Source organism: Cyprinus carpio, chromosome A5, assembly GCF_018340385.1.
Source record: "Cyprinus carpio isolate SPL01 chromosome A5, ASM1834038v1, whole genome shotgun sequence".
NCBI lineage: Eukaryota > Metazoa > Chordata > Actinopteri > Cypriniformes > Cyprinidae > Cyprinus > Cyprinus carpio.
The window spans coordinates 35,678,019-35,698,157 of NC_056576.1; the positions used below are offsets into that span (position 1 = coordinate 35,678,019).

General features: G+C 38.7%; 1 pseudogene; it reads right to left on the reverse strand.

Moving 5' to 3' along the window:
* LOC109086240 overlaps positions 1-19,609 on the reverse strand; it is a 32,739-nt pseudogene extending 13,130 nt beyond the window's left edge.
* Positions 19,610-20,139: the final 530 nt, after the last annotated feature.

Here is a 20,139-nt window from a genome sequence, read left to right on the forward strand (position 1 = left end):
TGTTGTGGACTGAGGGAAACTTAAATAGCCTGCTGTGTTTATAGTGTTTATTTGTTTAATTAGCCATACTTTTACATTATTACTGAGTTTAATGAAACATAACTTTTTTTTCTGTCAAAAACACAATTTTGTTTGATTTGTGTAGCAAATTTTCTAACTATGCAGCAGATGCTGTAAAAATTGCTTGAAAAAAAAAATCACATTAAAATGACTTAAATTACTTTTTTACAAATAGTATTAGTAGGTAAAATATATAAATAAATGTCGGTTAACGGTTTACCAGTTAACTGTGGTTATCCCTAATCTAAACTTAATGTTTTTTTATTATTATTATTATTATTATTGTTCTATTACTTTAGTTGAACCCACTGAAGATTTTCTTTGTGGGAAAATCATAAAACTGATTTTTGACTCCTTAAATCTTTTAGAGTGTATTTTTGATGGCAAGAATTGGTGTTTTAGTGTTATTATCAACATTGTTGTTTCAGCGATAATCAGAATGTGAATGCAACGTCTCTTTGGAAATTTCATGTTGACATAGAACATGTTCAATTGGCTAAATTAAATTATCTAAACACTTTTACCATCAACTAATCATCATTTCAAAGCAACATCTGTTTATGGTGTATTAATCTTATTTATATTAGCTTATACATATACAATTGCTCATTGTCAGTTCATGTTTAATTAACATTAGCTAACATAACTAACAGTAGTTGGCTGAATTAATGAAAATAAACCAATAACTGCATTTTTATTAACTATCATGAACAAAGATAAATAAAATACTGTAATACATTACAGTACAATACAAATTTAACACTAAAGTTAATAAATGGAACCTCATTGTAAAGTCTTTCCATGAATGATGCGGCTGTATAAAAATCATTCAACATTTCTATTAATCTGCCAAATGCATTAATGAAGAAAGCAGGCTTTACTCTATACAAAAACTCTAATAATATTTAAAAGTTTGTATACTTCTATAAGTTATCAAATGTGCTAAAAAAATGCAATGGTAGTGAAAATTATTGAAATAGAACTACTGTCATTAAAAAGTGCCCTCAAAAATTCTTTATAAAGCTTTCTTTATAAAACAACAAGCAAAATGGCAAAATATATTTACTTCTTGAATTACAGGTATGCAAACTTTGAAGAAAGTTTGTTAGAAAGTTGTTTTTTCAACAAAGATGGCTAAAGTCAAGAGATTTTACTAACAGACCTTCCAATCTCTGTGTGAAAATAACATTAAAAAGCTGCCATCTTCCCCTCCTCCACTCTAATGTGTTGAGTCGTCACTGCCCCCCTGCTCATTTACATCTCTATACAGCAAGCCAGACTCTGAGACACATCAACATACATTCCCATTCACCATTACTGCAGTACATCAGCGTTTACAACATATTATAACCCATATAATAAACACACAGGCTGTTTCTCAATATGCGTTCTTTTCTGTACTTGTTTTCTTGTTAAACTTCATCAGTTGTTGTCAAAGTGCTGTTTCAATGCAGTTCATATCTAACCAAGTACAGTTCAAATCCCTGGATGTGTCCTTTAGTTTAGTCAAATCACTACTACATGCACTTAGTTATGGTTTAAATCAAGCAGAAAGAGCTTTAAAAGTTTTGGAGGCCAAACGCATCATTTTATGATAAATTGCGGCATTGAAAATTTTCCCCTAACTTCAATAAAAAAACCTTTTAACATTGACACTTTAGAAAACTAAATTGACTGTTAAGCAATTAAACATAAGTTTTAAGATGCATTATCACACTGGAATAGCTTTTCAATAAGGTTCCATTCAACTGAGGAGTGCAGCAGAAGCAAGTGAGAAACCTTCATTTTAGGAGTGTCTGTTGACTTTAAATAAAGTTTGACTTAATTTTATTCAAAATGCCTTTGGGGTTGTTGGTTTGTTGGTTGGGGGGGGTGTTTTATGAACTCAATACCCATGGCTGAAGTGCCCTTGAGCAAGGCACAGAACCTGGATATAGCTGCCCACTTCTCCGGGTGTGTGTTCATGGTGTGTTCACTTCTCACTGCTGTGTGTGTGCACTTGGATGGGTTAAATGCAGAGCACCAATTCTGAGTATGGGTTACCATACTTGGCAAATGTCACGACTTTCACTTTTTTTCACTTAATGACAATGTTGATAATAACCTTAAAAAATGGAGCCTCTAAATTAAGCGCTGCATTGAAAAATTTCAGTGTGTTAAACAACTAATGTGCCAATGTTAAAAGGTATTTTATTGAAGTCAGTTAAAATTTTTCAATGCATTAAGTCAACATATAATGTTGTGTCTTGACCTCCAAATTTTTTACAGTGTGTTTGTGATGCAGGAAAAGGCCAAACAGGTCTCGCACTTCACCATCTAACTGGGGGCCAAAGTCATTTTATTTAACAAATTCACTCTTTACTATCAAAATTATTGACGTGCAGTTGTTATCTTAAAGAGCTCTTTCTGCTTGTTTTAACCCATAAAATGAGTTTTGTTTGGTCAAGTTCAAACAACACGAGCAAGTGGTGAGTTGCTCTCTCTCCCTCGTGCATCTTAATCACAAACAATTGACATGATTGTAAAAGGTGGGAAGACCGAAGTTTCACGTGGAGCATTTGGATATTTTTTTCTTCTGAATTACTGCAGGGTGTGACAATTGTGCAAAAAACGTTGCCTTATCTTCTCTGAAAAGCGTTCCACACATTCAGCTGACATAAATTATCATTTCAATAAACGAAAAAACCTATCCAGTGATGAAATGTTTTCTGTGTTGACACAAATCTTGTGCGATTTCCTAAACTGCCGGGATAGTCACACAACGCGTGCCGTAGTCCGCTAATGACACGTTTCGCTAACTAATGACTCATTTGAACCGATTAACTTTAATGAATGGTTAAAACAACTGATCTGTCCAACACTGAACTCACAAGAATCGGTGAATAAAAAATCTGTAACACTTTACAATAATGTTCCATTTATTAAACTCTAGTTAACTACATTAGTTAATGTTTACTATTAATAAACTGCACTTCTACAGCATTGTTAGTGCTAATTTCAATATTTAGGCTATACTAATAGCCTATATTATTGAAATCAAAAGTTGTATTTATTAACATAGTTAATAAACTGTGAAGTAACATGAACAAACAATGAACAGCTGTATTTTTATTAACTAAGATTAATACAGCATATTAATAGCAATAGAGTTTCAAGGCCCAAGTGCCAAGCAAAAAATTCAGGGAAAAGTGTGTGGCAAACAATTCAGGTTCATCAGGTTTGATTATTAAGGCTTTTAATCGGCAGGATGCTGCTGGTCGTTGTGCTCTACTGGCAGAGCTAATTATACGTCAAATTTAACACTGCATACATTAACGGATCTGTCAGGTTTCCAATATGTGTCCCCCCCAATGTTAAACTTATTCCTACGCCCCTGACTGGCATACACACACACACAACAGAATGTTTCCTCTATATTCCCGGTGTCTCCACGGGATTTTGTGAGACTGTGAGACCTCTAGTCTAGGGGGCTCTGCGGGTATTAGAAAATTTTGTTCATTTTAAATTTAAATGCATAAATCTGATGCATTTTGAGAACAGAATCAAGTGACTAGATCAATGAAGAATGTGCTCTTTCTTAGTAGTAGTAATTTATTTAATGGTTGGATAGATGTGAATGTGATGGCAGGGAACAATTTACACTATTTCAATTCTTAGACTACGTCCACATGAAGCCAGAGCTTTCCCTATCCGATCTTTTTTTTTTCCTCATCCCAAGAAATATCTGCGTCCAAACGAAACCAAAAAAAAACTGACACAAAACTATGTAGTATACATGCCAGAGCAGAATGTGGCGCTGTTATTCTGCCACAGAGATACACTAAAAACGGAAAAGTAGACTTGCGCATTTACCCTTAGGCGCGATATACAAACAAACATGGAACAATACATTTATTAATCTGTGTTAATGTTAGTTAATAAAAAGACAATGGTTCGGTGTTTGTTCATGTTTGTGTTGCTGTTACGTGACGTAGCGGTGTCTGACTAGGGGCAAGACGTGGGCTGATGACATCATCATTTCAGAAAATATACGGATTCACTATCCACATGGAAAAGCAAGGACGGCGTTTTCAGATTTATCCACTCTGGGACCCGGTTTCAAAAAATATTGGTTTCACTCAACCAAAATGCCAGAACGCCTATACAATGCAAAATGTATGCGTATACAGCAAAACGCGTCTCCGTGTGGATGGGGCCTTATAAAAGCCACAAATGCCATTCTGTCAAGAGCAGGGAGTGATTTTTCTCCTCGTCTTTTGTTGTTTGATTATCATTAATGCCGACATTTAACTCAAGACACGAGACGAGACGAGATTTTTACACATTTGTAAGAAAAGATTTTCAATGACCAAATACATGACTGGAAAAAATTCATTTAACTAATCATCTTGTAATAAATGTCATTTCAGTTCTATTTTCTGAGTATGAATTATCATATGCAGTAAAAACAACAACACTCAAGCACTGTAACGCAGTTTTTGTTAGGTTTTGTTGATTTTATTCTGAGTCTGTTCAGACCTTAGAACTGTACATAAATTATGAGCTTCTAGAACGTTTGACCTCCTAACTGAACTCCTTTTCACAAATTGAACATAGAAATAAAAATAGAATAAATAACAAAACAAACAAAACAAAACAAAAAAAAAACTGTCATATTAAGTGTGAACAATAAGTGCTCTCTCTATATTCAAAGCGCAAATAGAGACAATTGTTTTCAAGCTTGACAACTAAAGGACACTGGTCCTGTTAGATGGTGAAGTGCGACACCTGTTTAGCTGACTTTACATTTAACAATATTTCACATTCTCACTATCTCTGAATGCAATGGCAATGTTGATAATACAGAGTTACAATTTATGTTGATTGTAACATTAATTTAGTAATTTAGCCAATTGAACATTTTCAAAGTCAACATGAAATTGCCAAGAAATGTCAAAGCAACCAAAGAGACATCGCAATTACCATCTAACAGGGGACCTAAGTGTTTTGATGAACATTAGCACTATTGCATCTATCTATCTATCTATCTATCTATCTATCTATCTATCTATCTATCTATCTATCTATCTATCTATCTATCTATCTATCTGTCTGTCTTTCTATCTGTCCGTCCGTCTGTCTGTCTGTCTGATGAAATTATCATCATGATAGGAGCTTCCCAGGAAGCCTAGGTTTTGATTGCATTCATACGTTGAGAATTGTATTGGGGTTAAGCCAAGCAAATGTTAAATAAAACAGATGCTATTGTTAATTATAAGAGGCATTGCCTCTGCTCTTGAACTAATGTCATATGGCTGACTAATTTTATTACTACTACTACTACTATTATTATTATTATTATTATTATTTGTAAAATAGTACTAACAAACTAACTATAATGACAATTCTCAATGCACAATACACTTCTCAGTGTATCAGTATTATACATACATATAATCAAAACCTTTCTTAATAGTTGTTGTTAATTTATATATAATTTCCTTATATTTTTTTTGTATAAATTTTTTTTATTTTTTTTACATGTTAATTTAAAAATAATTTCTATATATATATATATATATATATATATATATATATATATATATATATATATATATACAGTCAAAACAAAATTAATTCAGACACCTTCAACATTTCACACATTATCCCAGTTTATTCATTATTTAGAAAATGCTAATAAAATATGACAACTGACAATCAACTGTGACAGAACAAATTCATCTTGATAATGTCAGAAAACACTTATGCAAAACATGGTCAGGTCAAATGTCTGAATAATTTTTGGTCTCAAATTTGTATCAGTTTTACTGGTAGTTCACTGTATGATGAATTTTTGTGATTAATATGTCACAGTTTACTTTATTTTGCTATCCTCACTTACATAAATGAACTAGTGTCCTGCATGTTTTGTCTTAATAATTTTTGGTTTGACTGTATATGATTGCATTCATACATTGAGACGTGTATTTGTATTAGTTTCAAGCCCAGAAAATATCTGCGGCTTATACTAATTTATTAAGCATTTTGGATTTCTATCAGAATATTTGTGCAATGTTGATAATGTGTGAATGTTTCAAAGTTTAGAGTTGCATTTAAATAAAGTTAGATTGTAAAGAAACACTTGGTACAATTGCCCTTGTGTTTCCACACACAGTTGCATTGCAGTCTATGGAGGTCCCCTGTTGGATAGGTAGACATTGCTCAGAGCTTCAGGTCTCCACTTGGCATGTTTTTAAAAAATATATATAAATTTTTTTTTTTTTTTTCAGTTATATTATTAAAAAAGACCTTAAATTAAAATTTTGTATGTCATTTTTGTTTCTTCAAAATGACCAGAAACACTGGTCCCGTCTTGGTCAGTGTAGAGTGACAGTCCCCTCTTACTAACATAGACGTGTATGTGTGTGTGTGTGTGTGTGTGTGTGTGTGTGTGTGTGTGTGTGTGTGTGTGTGTGTGTGTGTGTGTGTGTGTGTGTGTGTGTGTGTGTGTGTGTCAGTCAGTCAGTCAGTCAGTGTGTCATGTGGTCCTGTCTACCATGTGCACCCTTTGAATTATTGAAATTAAATGAAGAGTATCGTGCATTCTGTGTTTCCTCGTTCCTCGCTCCTTGTTATTCACATATTGTGACATAATTCTTAACAGATCATTGGTTAATATATATTCACAAAGCTAGACATATGAGATACTGTTCTTGTTAATGTTTACTAATGAACTTACTAAACATTACCTTATAATTAACATATGATTATTTAATGTAAATTAAAAAGCTTACAAATATCAGTAAACTTTGTTCATATAATTCGTTGCTCTTTGTTTGTTGTGTAGACCTCTATACACATTTTAAAAAATGATCTATTAATTATTTGTTCATGTTTTTACAGAACCCAATCTAAAGTGGAAACTATTCATCATTTGCAAATGTTTATAAATGTTTACTAATCATTAAAGAGTTCCTATAATGCTCTTTTACAAAGTCTTGGTTTTATTTTGGGGGTGTACTAGAACAGGCTCTCATACTATATAAAAATAAATTATTTTTCACATATTTTACATTATTACAGCACCTCTCTCCCCAGTCTGGCATGAACGACTCGAATAGTTCCTGTATCAAATGAAGGCCCGCCTTCTGAAAGATGAAATGTGCTGTGATTGGTTAGCTGGGCCAGTGTGTGTTGTGATTGGCTCCACTTGGCGCCTCGCCGGGAAATGTCATGCCCCTTACCATAGCTGCCTGCAAGTTTCAATGTAAATATTGCATCAAAATCAAATCAATTTGAGCGAGATTTAAACCTGGATGATTGTAACCACCAGTCCTTAATTTGTAAATCAAAAGGTGCCGGAACGCAAAATGGATATTAAAGCGGAAGGGTGACGAGGCAGGTGCAGGTCACGGAATGCACAAAAACGGTGCTGACAACAGCATTCTATGTCCTCAAATAGCCTACCCTTTTACTATTATACTAATCTTCACAACACTTAAAAGCCCACATCAACCTCATGCTTAACTGTTGAACTTACAGCATTTGCAGTCAGAAATTAATTTTGCAACACGTATAGCATACTTCACAGTTACACACAGCTGTCTATAATATTAATAGATAAACAAACGCTTGCTTACCTTATCTAGTTGTCTAAAACACCCCACTCCAAAGCAATTTCTTGAATCTCCTCCTCCCGGTTTCGGGTTTTACTGCATATGTCTGTGGCAGTTCTGTGTCCTTTGGTTATCCACGACCTTACACAAGGAACTGGACTGAATTTTGACGGGGTGGGGGGGGGGCGGTCCAACAAGATTCTGAAAAAGTATGTATGATATGGTTGTTGTGTGCAGAGATGCACGGTTCGGGGAGCAAATCAAGTTCATTTGGGAAAATCCACGCTCACACTCGGCACTTGATATAGAAACGCTGTTGACAGCCGCAAACAGCTCCTTCAGTTTATCAGGGATGCAATTTCCATCCAAATCTCTGTACTCTCTGTGGGCCTGAATGACTGCATGTGGGCTGTCAATGTCAAAACAATGTCAACTCCTCAATAAACTTGTTATATCCAGTCTTATCTGGCAGCCACCCACCTTGAGATAACATACGTTCCTCCATGTTCTTAGCCAAACTTGAGAAAAACAGCCTTTGGTTTAACGTTTTGTCGCTGGGTTTTCCTTCGAGCAGTTTTCCTCAGTTCAGTGTAGCGCCCTGGCCTTTCAGCCATTGCCTCAAATATCCTGATTTGCCTACAGATTGCTTTGTAGGCAGATATTATGCTACTTTCTCTTTTTTTAATCTCAAGTGACAGTTTAGATAATTCTTGCAATGCATCGCACATAATGCCAAGGTTGTTTACAAACGCAAAGGAAGATAAGCGCTTAACGAGTCCATTGTATGTTTGCTTCTTGATCCTATCACGAGCGGGATCCCCTGAAGCAATTTTAAAATGCTTGTTAAGTGCTGAGTAGTTTTTCCACATAGCTTCTACTGTTCTAAAACTTGATGCCACCCATCTTGTGTCTAACATCTGACCAATTTTGCATAGCTGGACATCTAATCTATATTCTGTGTAGTTTAGTTTAGTTCGGTTTTTTTTTTGTTTGATGTGTTATTAGTATAATGTTTTTTGATCAATATTTAAAATAATTAATAGCACCTATCTCTTTCACAACGTCACCTACTGCAAGTTCAAGCCTATGGGCTAAGCAGTGCCAGACAGTAATATTTGGGAATGTCCCTGAGCCTACTTGCTACTCCGCTTTTGCAACCTAACATAACAGAAGCGCCATCACGTTACTCCAATGAGGGTTTTAGAAAGAACTTCCTCAGTCAAATTTAAACGCTCCAAAGCAGATAATAGATGATGGACAATTCCTTCAGCAGTTAGGTCATCTAGCTCTACGAGTTCAGTTAAAATGTTTGTAGGCATGTCCATACCTGGCAACTGAACCCTAACGTATATGATCAAAGCACTCTTTTTATTTAAGCTGGTCGACTCATCCATCATTAGATTGAGTTTAGGTGCATACTGTACTATTTTTTCAAATAGTTTTCTTTTCATTTCATCTGAAATATGTCTCTGAATATTTGAACATGCAACATTAGAATGTAGAATCCTACCCATATCTACTCCATTTAAGACTTGGCAGTCAGTCTCCTGTTCAAAGCCATATGCGGGCCTGTGACATTTAGCTTCCTTGTAGGCTGTGCAAAAAACTCTAACTGTAGTGGCTATCTGTTCCGACTGACTATTAACAATAGCCTGTACTATCGTGTCTTCTTTCGCCTTTTCAAGAATGTCTGCAGCTGCTAAATGAGCCTTGGTCCGGGCATGTTCAAATACTTTTTTTCTGAGTGCTCGTTGCTGTTTTGTAATATCCGAAGCAGACGAGGTCACGGTGCACATTACCCACTCCTTTGCTAGTTTCATTCCCCCAGTCTTTTCTAGCCCTAATGACCCCATCTCTTTGCATGTTGTGCAGCCCAATCTAGATTTGTCCATTACAAGCCAGGGATAGCAGGACTGTTTAACACTGAACTGAGCTTCTGTCCAAATAGTGCATTCCATCCCTGACCTGTCGCCAGATTTCCCAACCTCTTCTCCGCTGCAAAGACTCTCCTCTCCCTCCAAATCCGAAATGCAATGTAGGCCTGCTTCGCCTTGCTGTTGATCCTGGCTGGCTGGTGCCATGGCAATGATAGCCTCCTGCTCGTTAACAGCACCAGCAGCATCGTACACCTGCTCGGTACTGCAGTCCCCTCCTGTATAGTCGTTTCACTCCTGGTTCGTTTAACATCAACATTCTCTTTTTTCTTTTGAAGATTGGTAACAAATTTAACTGTCTTTTTGACATTTTTAATGTGCACTATTCCGACACTTGATCTGACTGCTTTAAGTTTTGGAAGTTAGACAATTAGTGCTGCATACATGACGTAATTACGCAGCACTTTTCACGTCTGAGTCCCACTTAATAAAAAAATAGAAACTAATAAATAATGTGAAATGTACTTAAAAATGTGCATGTTTTATATATATATATATATATATATATATATATATATATATATATATATATATATATATATATATATATATATATATATATATGTGTGTGTGTGTGTGTGTGTAACATATTGTGTTTTGTGTTATTGTTGATTTTATACCACGTGAGGTGGTGGATCCGCACAAGTAGGTACCGAAACACAGTCAAAACCTGAGAGGTCCCAGATCCTGTTCCGACAGGATCTGGGACCCTGGTAACCATTCTAAGTTCGTCTGCTTTGAGAAAGCTAGCACGTCTCCGACATAGTGATAACAGTCGTTGCCTTCTATAGTACAGCTCAACAAGGTTGTATCCCATTTGTCAGTTTTTGTGATGTCACAAATCCCGGAAAATATGCGCTGTAGTCCAAACGATTCGTTTGTTGTAGTTTTTGAAAAGTGATTTCTGTTCAATAAAATATCTCCTTTTGAAGTGGACTTTGAGCTTTGTAACTTTGCAGATCTTTTTTATGCTCAAACAGCAACATTACTGACTAACTAAAGTTGAAAAAGTGAAAAAGCACAATAGGACCCCTTTATTACCTTCATGAGCAGTCATCTCTATGGCAAAAAATGTCCTGAAAGACCTGAATTTACCCTATTCACGCATCTTTACTAATCATTTATTAATCATTTGTTCATGTTTTTTCTTTTTCAGTAGACAATCTAAAGTTGAAACTATTCATCATTTGTAAATGTTTATAAATGATTACTGATCATTTAGTATATTTATGGGCATTGGCGTTTTAGCTAATGTAACAAGACTGTGTAAAGGGTGGCTGGTTAAGTTAAGCTAAATGGTTGCTAAAGACATAACCGATTGTAATTTTGGTGCAAAAAAATTTATTTATTGCCTCAACACTCACATTAGTAAACTACTCTTCAGTGTATCATTAAACAGGATATTCATTGAATTATAAATAAACAGGGAAAACAAATAATTTTTTTAAGAAAATACTTTTTTATTTATCAAAACAATATGATATAAACAGATTGAACCGTGTTCCCTTATAGTAATCAAATTGACCCCAACCCTTAAACCTACCCATACCACCAAACCCGTCCCTTACCTACCCATATCACACCTCAACAGCAGCAAAAGTGTTGTGAATTAATAGAAGCTTTCAATCATTTTAGAACATCTGTTAAAATCAGTAGATTTTCAATAAATGTTTGATCATATGAATTGATAGTTTAATGACATTTTTAAACATTTTAACTTACATGAAATAATGATTTGTTAAACATTATGTAATGTTTAATATGTTTATCAGCACACATTAACAAGCCAATTCTCACATTTCTAACTCTTTGAATATATTTTAACTAATGATCCATTTAGCATTATATAATATTTGTTAATGATTTATTAATGAAAGTTATTATAAAGTGTTATCAAAAAGGTTTCAAACACATTAAAGTTCAGAAACAAAAAGTAGCACAGCTGCTTTGGTTACGGAGTTACCAAGGTAACGGCTGCATTTCTGCTGTTCCATACCCATAGGAAAGAAAAATCAAAAGTGAGATCTCTTTAACATCTCATATATATTTTTCCTAGACAGAAATGAGGTTACTTTAAGATCGAATGGAGATTTTTGCTTGAGTCTCCTGCTTCTCAAACTTGTCTCCTGAGACAAAAACTCTAACACTCCCACAATGGTCTCCTTTAAAGCGTTAAAAGAGATCTCAACAACATCACACATTGTGCTCAGATATTTATCCTTAGCTAGAGACACTGGATCTCTCACATTTGTCTCCTTGAAAGTTTTAAAAGAGATCTCAGCAACATCACACACTGTGCTCAGATATTTCTCCTAGTCTAAAGACTCTGGTGGTCTCATATTTGTCTCCTTTAAAGCTTTAGAAGAGATTGCAACAAACTCACACACTGTGCTCACACTTTTCTCCTTAGCTAGAGACTAGGCTAGGGGTCTCACATTTGTCTCCTCAAAAGTTTAGATTAGAGATCTCAAGAACATCACACACTGTGCTCAGATTTTTCTCTTAAGTTAAATAATTTCGGGGTCTCATATTTGTCTCCTGTACTGCTTTAGAAGAGATCTCAACAACTTTACAAAGTGTGCATCAAGTCAAATACTTGAAAGGCCCTAAATAAATGAGGAAACTCATAAATTCAGAGTTAAAGGCTATATTGAGAGAGAAATTATGCAGAAATAAGGATAATGTTACTTTTTTATAGGACAATGTTTATGTACTTAGGCACATAATTTGTTGTTGGAAATAATCATGTACCGGATGCCTTAATGTAAGGTCTGTTATGGGTTTTGTTTCTTGTTTCATTGTTTTCATGTCTTTTTATTTTGTAGTTTGTTTCATTCTGTTAGTGTCATGCTTCCCTTGCTCTCTTGTCTTCATGCTATTGGTTCCTCTTGTTCATTGTGTCATGTTCTGATTGTTTGTTTTAGTCATGTGTCTTGTTCCCCATTGGTTTGCTTTTGTCATGTGACCTGTATTATTTGTTATAAGTAGTCATGTTTTTGCCATTGTGCCATGTCGTGTATTAACGTATGTACCTGCTGTTGATGAGTCTAGTCTGTTCTAGTCAAGACTGTTCATGCCTCGTCAAGTCAAGTCAAGTCTGTGTATGTGTTTGGATTTTGGATTGCACCTTGTAAATAAACTGCACTTGGGTTCATCTACGCTCACCTTCAGTGGACTCGTTACAGAAAACATGACCAGCAAAATGAATCCAGCAGATCGCCTAGTGAGCCTCTGTCAAGGTAATCGCTCTGTTGAGGACTACGTGGCAGATTTTTGCCAACTGTACTACCTGGTAGATATTAATGATACTTTACTGAAGGACATATTCTATTTTGGTTTAAACAAGAACTCTTCTCAGTTAATGCCATGCAATACTCCACACTGGTCACTTAAACAATACACTGACTTAGCATTACAGTTGAGTGGGTCTGCTTTCACTGTGGGTGTCATGGAAGAGGAACATGACACTTCCCCAAAGCCTGCTCATCTCATGTCTGCCAAGCCACAGCCTGCTCACGTCATGTTTACTACGCCAAAGTCTGCTAACGTCAAGCCTGCTACTCCAGGACCTGCTCATCACATGCCAGTTAAGTCACAGTTTACTCATATCATGTCTACCAAGTCAAAGCCTGATCACATCATGTCTGCCAAGCCAGAGTCCTCTAACATCATGTCTGCTACCCCAGGGTTTTCTCCCATCATGCCTGCTACGCCAAGTCCTCTTCACATCACGTCTTCCAAGCCAGAGCCTGCTCACATCATGCCGGTCACTCAAGAGATTCTTTTTAACATTGAAGAGCTCCGTTGTAAGATGGCTGCCACACAAGAGTCTCTTCTTTCTCTCCATTAACTACAGCAGGAAAAAATGAGTCGTTCAACTCCACTTCTTTTAAGCTTCGCAACTGCGCACGGGTAACCGCGCACTTGGGAAAAACATGAGGGTATGTTTCACCCACCTCATTTGTCACACAGACTTCTGGTTTATCCAAAACCTCCAACAAGGGCATAACTTTCCCTCCAGCCAAGTCATTTCCCAATATGAAATCTACTCCTTTCACAGGAAGGGAAATACAAACTGCCACTCGAACAAACCCAGAACACAAATCACTTTGCATATGCACATTTTGCAAAGGCACTTTTAAACATCCCATCTCAATACCTTGTACAATTACACTGGAGCTACATGAAGTTTCATCAGAAAACTGCAACTTATTCTCCACTACAAAAGATTGAATCGAACCAGTATCCCGAAGCATCATAATTTCCTTTTGCTCATCAGCATTTCCAGAAAGAGAAATCAGGCCTTTAAGAAGAAATGGTCGATACGTCTCTTCGACTTTGTCACCAGAGCAAACAACAGCAGGGTTAAGAGTTTTCACAAAACCTACTGACTTCGATAGTAATTGTTGTTTTCGTTTCAGCAATGAACAATCTACACCAATATGTCCTCTTTTATGACAATAAAAACACTCGCGATCCTCTCTAGCTCGCGGTGAATTAACTTTCGAGCGCACAAACTGGACTCCGGGAACATCAAAAATCGGTTGCAAATTTTCCGAACGTATAGGTACAAAAACATTTTTGTGAGTTAAAATGAACTCGTCAGCTAGCACAGCAGCAGATAACATTGAAGTTACCTTTTGTTCATTCAGGTAAACTACCACTTTCTCAGGCAAACAATTTTTAATTGTTTGCCTGAGAACACAAATTTTATTAAGTAGTTTTGTTTTATCTCGAGCAAATTCCACAAACGTCTGGCTAGAAGTTTTCTTATAAGTTCTGAACTTCTGCCTATATGCTTCAGGTACTAACTCATATGCACGAAGTATGGCAGACTTTACAGAATCATACTTCAGACTCTCTTCAACAGATAACGTAGAATAAACTTCCAAAGCCTTGCATACCAATTTACTTTGAAGCAACAGTGACCAAACTTCACTAGGCCAATGAAGTGACTTAGCAATCCGCTCAAAAGCATTAAAATAGGAGTCTATTTCTGATTCACTGAATTGAGCAAATTTGCAGTGGGATGACAGTCACCGGAGAAACAGCAGATAAAGGAGCTGGGACTGGCCGTATAACAGGCTCTCTAGCAACCTTAGCATCAACTTCAAGCTGGCGCAGCCTCACCTGCGTATCAGCCTCGATTTCATATTTGCGTATCTGCAAACGTAAATCAATTTTACCCCGACGTGTCTGAGTACGCTCCTGCGCATCATAATGGAGATGAGCCAAGCAGACTTTCATTCGCATATCATCTCTGGAACCCAAAGAAAGAGGAGATAACAGATCAAATGGTGGCAAGCCGGCTTTCGTATCTGCTTCGGCCTCCACCTCCGCTTCAACATTAATTCCGCCACTACATACAGTACAGCCGCATCTCCCAAACTGAAAGAAGCCACTGCCACGTCACTAGGGCTGAGAAAACCGGCATTTTCATCCATCACAACTCCTGACGTCAGAAGGACATTTAGCTCGACTAATTTATCTATTATTCTACTCTTTATATCAGCCTTACGATTCTGACTATTGACTGTCAAACTAAATTGATCAGCTATCGCAAACAAATCCTGTTTCCGACACAAGTTAAGCTGTTCCAACGAAGGACACTTAACAAACTCTTCTAAACTGAACATGTTTCAAGTGCATTACAAATGTGACTACCTTCAACAAAAAACATTACTCACTGCCTTTTACCACATGTCACAACTACTCAAAAATCAACACTTCCATTTGCCACCACCCCAACCTCTCTCAACATGCCAATTTATATAAAGGGCATAATTGACCATTTCTCTTTCCTAAACAGGGAGAAAAATGATAAAATATATCCAGGATGAGCCCCCATTTAATGTTACGTCTCTGATGTAACTTTTTGTCTAGGGATTAAAGGAGGCAACATTAAGTTAACATATTAAAGAAATAAGCCAGGGACAGAGGAGGCAATGGAACACATGACACAAACTGCACTACAAGAAATATTTATTGCCCCCAAGGAACAACAAGTTAAACAGACAAGACAAAGGAGAGAAGGGAAGTTAAAGTGGCGCTTAAATCATAAAATAAAATATAAAAAAAAAACACTAACTAAATTCCCAAACCCCTAAACTATTAAAGAAAAAGAAAAATTCTTCCACGCAAAAGTGTCATAAACTACACTAAATGTACTAAAACCAAAACATACAAAAACAAGTGCACACAACTAAACTAGTGTTTCTAATACATCCAAGATCACTACATGCAGATATGTAGGTCACGTGACTTACTAAACTCTTCCACTCCTTCCTTGTCTTCCAAACCAACAGCGAGCTGACAAAGACATCAGATCAGAAAGCAACAATGCGACAACCGCACACAATAGTCACAGCAGGAAACATCCCTCCTCTCTTCTGTGGATGTTCTCCTTTTAAACCTCTTGGACGAGAGCATGATTGGCAAAGGAAATGAGATGTTAATGATGATTTACAGCAAAGATAGCCAATAGAATCCAATAGAAATACAAGGTGGTAGCTAAGAGCATGAGAGTGAGAACTGAGCAGAGACAAAAAAAACAACAACAACAACAACAGGTACAGCGCAAAAGGTCGCGGACCGTAACATCCACGCTGACAAGGCTGCTCGAACATCGCTACTAATCCACGTTTTTGGTTGGGGTAGATGTGGATTGTTTTTTTCGGCACGACATCTTCTACACACTTCCTGATGAAACATGTTACAGTTTCTGAGTACGCCTCTATGTCGTCATCAGACGCTGCCCAGAACATGTCCCGGTCCACTTGATCAAAACAGTCCTGTAGTATAGCGTCTGATTGGTCAGACCAGCATTGAATTGTCCTGAGGGCGGGTGCAGTTTCTGCCTATAAGCAAGCAGGAGCAGAATGGAAGCGTGATCCGATTTGCCGAAAGGTGGGCGGGGGAGAGATTTGTAGGCATCCTGGAAAGGAGAGTAGCAGAGGTCCAGTGCACAATCACCACGCATGTTGATGGTGATATGTTGAAAATATTTTGGAGCTATTGTTCTGAAGTTGGCTTTGTTAAAGTCCCCCGTAACAATAAATGCCGCATCTGGGTACGCGGTTTCCTGCTTACTTATATTCCCATACAGTTCCTTGAGTGCCTGGTCTGTGTTGGCTTGAGGGGGAATGCAGACAGCTGTGATTATGACCGCTGTAAATTCTCTCTGTAGCCAGAATGGTCGACACAGAAGCATATGAAATTTCAGATCAGAGGAGCAGAAGGATTTAATAGATTGTAGGTTCCTTTCATCACACCACGAGTTGTTGATAAAGAAACAAATGCCCCCACCTCTGCTTTTCCCTGTGAGCTCTTTCATTCTGTACGAGTGGTGCATGGATAACCCCATAAGCTCGATAGTTGAGTCTGGAACCGCTGCAGACATCCAGGTTTCTTTCGTTGGTATGAGATACGTGTCCACAGTTCAAAGAGTTTGTTGTCCAGTGACTGAACATTAGCCAGCAAAATGGTTGGGAGAGGAGGTCAGAGGGGACGACGTCTGAGTCTGACAAGGACGCCGGCTCTCTTCCCCCTTTTCCAGCTGCGTTTCCTCGTTCGTGACCATGCAGCCCAGACAAAGGGCTCTGATGCGGTGTTTGTAAACAAAGCGCCGGCATTCAAGAACTCAAAGTCTGGATTGAGTTTTGTGATGTAGGAACCTATATTTAAAAGCGTGTGTCTATCGTTGTAACAGGGCTGATGAGACGCGAGACGTGCGGATCCATGTGCAAGCTTTTATTGGACAGAGACGTGGTCATAACAGGCATCGGTCAAACAATTGCAAACAGGTATATAGAGGGCAAGACACAATAATAATCCTAGGGTAAGTGTGGGTCTTCGATGAGCGAACAATATCCAGAGGGGTACACAAGAGGGGTAAACCAGTAACCAAAGCAAATGGGTCAAAACACAAGAAGGAGGGCAGGGCAAGGAAAAGACTAGACTATGAAAACAATAAAACTGACACAATACTATGAAAACTATAAACTGAAACAAGGCTATGAAGACTAGAAACTAAGACAAGACTATGAAAACAAGAAACTATGACAAGACTATGAAAACATACACGGAATGGCTTGGTATAGCAGCTATCGCAAGGAGAGGGATATATGCAGAACAATACCCGGCCCTGTGTGAATGGAAGTCCAATGCTTATAAAGCTTGTCTGATTAATTGTGTGTGTAATTGTGATTGGTGCAATTTATCATGGGAAATGTAGTCCAGGGTGTACTGTGTAGTGTGAAAGTCTGTGTGGTGAATTAACAGCAGTTCAAAGACTGGATCATGACAATCGTAGACAGTTATACAAAAATCCAACACGTAGGACAACAAAATAACAAGTAAAACAAACCAGACTATGAAAACAATAAACTGAAACAAGGCTATGAAGACTAGAAACTAAGACAAGACTGCTACCGTCCATCTTGGATCTTCCATTCAGTCTTAAGGTAACATCATTTCTGTCTAAGAGAAATATTTGAAATGGTCAAAACACGAGAAGGAGGGCAGGGCAAGGAAAAGACTAGACTATGAAAACAAGACTATGAAAACTATAAACTGAAACAAGGCTATGAAAACTAGAAACTAAGACAAGACTATGAAAACAGCTCACCCTGTGTGAAAGGAAAGCTAATTGATTGTGCTGTGTGTGTGTGTGTGTGTGTGTGTGTGTGTGTGTGTGTGTGTGTGTAATTGGTCTCAGGTGCATGGTGTGATTGTTATCAGGTGAACTTGTGATTGGTGCAATGGATCATGGGAAATGTAGTCCAGGGTGTACTGTGTAGTGTGAAAGTCTGTGTGTGAATTAACGGCAGTTCAAAGACTGGATCATAACATAGCCCCACCCCAAGGAGCGGCTTCCAGACGCTCTTAAACAATCTAGGAGGGCGGTGGAGCGGAGGCGGAACTCGGGGAGGGACGGGGGGCCAGGTCCATGTGGAAGTGGAGTGGCCGGGGACTGAGGCAGAGTCAGCAGAGCAGGAAGCCCAGGTGGAGCCGACGGAACAGGAGTCCACCAGGGTGGAGCAGGCAGAACCGGAGCCCACCAGGGCGGAGCAGACAGAACTGGATCCCGCTAGGGAGGAGCCGACGGAACTGGAGTCCACCAGCCAGGGCAGGTGGAACTGGAGCCCACCAGGGCGGAGCAGGAGGAACTGGAGCCCACCAGGGCTGAGCAGGCTGAACTGGAGCCCACTGGAGCAGATGGAACTGAAGCCCACCAGGGCAGAGCAGAGGACTACCACAGCCGAGCAGATGGAACAGAAGCCCGCCAGGGTGGAGCAGATGGGGCTGGGACCCATGGCAGAGACCGTGGCCTAGGGAAAACAGAGACAGACAACATAGGCAATGCATTCATGGTCTAAGGGACCGAGGCAGGGAACACAGAGAGTTCATAGACGGCTTTCATAGCCATGACAGGTCAGGACGAAGTTTCACAGACAGCCTCCATAACCATGACAGGACAGATAGGAAGTTTGTAGGCGGTCTCCGTGGCCGTGACAGGACAGGCATTGAGTTCATGAGCGGCCTCCGTGATTGTGACAGGACAGGCAGTGAGTCAAAGGTGGCCTCCATAGCCGTGACAGGACAGGACGAGAGTTCATGGACGGCCTCCATAGCCGTAACAGGACAGGACGAAAGTTCACAGACAGCCTCCTTGTCCATGACAGGAAAGGCAGAGGGTTCACAGGTTGATACCACTGACACCTCTCGAGGTTCTGCAGCAGATGCCGCAACCTCTAGAAGTTCTACAGCGGTACCCACAGAAAACAGGGGGAGTTCATTAATAGTTCCTTCGACAGTGACATAACGGGTTGAAAATGAGTTTCTGGGCACCACCACCACGCAAGGAGCTAAAGCGAGTGCCGCCACCTCGGAAGGTTCTGCAGCATGTGCTGCCACCTCTGGAGAAACTGCAGCGGACTCCATCACCTCTGGGAACACATCAGCGAGTGCCACTACCTCGGAAGGTTCAACAGCATTAGTTGCCACCTCTGGAGAAATCATAGTGGATGCCACCACCCCTTTCAGTAGTGGTGTATGCAGCCCAAATGCAACATAAAGCGATCCCCATCATGGGAAGCACTTCAGAATGGGGAATTAGTTCCTGAACAGGAGGGGTTGAGCACGCTGGTATAGGGATACCAGCTGCTCTTACTGACAACAGCGGTGGATCCTCCATGCTGGATGCCAGTCTGGGATACTGAAGAGCTGACCTCCAGGCTTTGGGTGCAACAGACAAGACATGATGAGCCTCTGGAATATCAGCTGTGAAGTGATGTGACTCTGAACGATCCGTTGTGATGTGACGAGACTCTGGAAGTTCAGCTGATACATGACAAGACTATGAAAGTTCAGCTGAGACCTGATGAGACTATGAAAGTTCAGCTGAGACGTGACGAGACTCTGGAAATTCAGCCGAGACGTGACGAGACTCTGGTAGTTCAGCTGTGACTTGACTGGACTCGTGAAGATCAGCGGTGACTCGAATTGACTCAGGATTGGCAGCTGTGACATGACGGGACTCTGGAAAGTTA